General features: G+C 39.6%; 1 non-coding gene across 1 annotated transcript; it reads right to left on the bottom strand.

The window, feature by feature from the left end:
- Nucleotides 1-374: 374 nt before the first annotated feature.
- Nucleotides 375-481, bottom strand: LOC145118341 (small nucleolar RNA R71). Its single transcript, XR_013713296.1, has one exon. It is a non-coding gene; the product is annotated as a small nucleolar RNA R71 (small nucleolar RNA).
- Between the last annotated feature and the right edge of the window lie 330 nt (nucleotides 482-811).

Genomic DNA, 811 nt, shown 5'->3' with positions numbered 1-811 from the left:
TTATGAGAATGATGATGGGTGACTACAATACGAGGATACATGAAGAACATGGACCAGGTCTAGTTCCACCCGAGATACCAGCCGAGAGAAGTTTTGAGCTCAAGGGACACATTTTATCCATGGTCAACGACATACATTTCACCGAGAAAGAGTATGAAGATACTTTCAAGCACATTGATGAGGTCAAAGACATTTCCAACTATTTTCATATTCCTAATGTGCCAAGAGAATCCGTGTTACTAAGGATGCTTTCGGTGACTTTTACCGGTGAAGCGAAGGTTTGGTTGAAGTCTCTTGCACACGGATCTATAACTACATGGGCAACTCTTTGTGATGCTTTCATAGAGCAATTTAGTCCACCTTCGAAGATTTCAAAGCTTAAAAGGAAATTTGCTAACTTTCAACAAGAGGTTGGAGAATCATTGTATGAAGCATGGGAAAGATATAAGGGCTTGCTTAGAAGTTGCCCTCAACATGATCTAAATGTTCAACAAGAATTTTCCATCTTCTATGATGTAGTCAATATAACAACTAGACATCTTCTTGACTCATAAGGGCCAATGACGAAGAACGATCCGACAACTATAAAAGAATTGATTGAAGAGTTTGCTAAGCACTCACGAGAGTACCACAACCCAAGAGATGATGTAACTAGAGGAAAAGGAGATGGAGGGAACGAGAATATGGTTGCGGTTTTAGCGAAGTTAGAAAACACAGATAGAAGAATGCCAAAGTTGGATCAATCAATCCATGCGATAAGAGTCAGGTGTGATAATTATAGTGGTCCACATTTGACTAAGGATTGTGACTT

This window comes from Lactuca virosa, chromosome 5 (assembly GCF_052849685.1).
Source record: "Lactuca virosa cultivar CGN04683 chromosome 5, Lactuca_virosa_CGN04683_v6, whole genome shotgun sequence".
NCBI lineage: Eukaryota > Viridiplantae > Streptophyta > Magnoliopsida > Asterales > Asteraceae > Lactuca > Lactuca virosa.
This window is presented reverse-complemented; position numbering and strand designations above follow the sequence as displayed.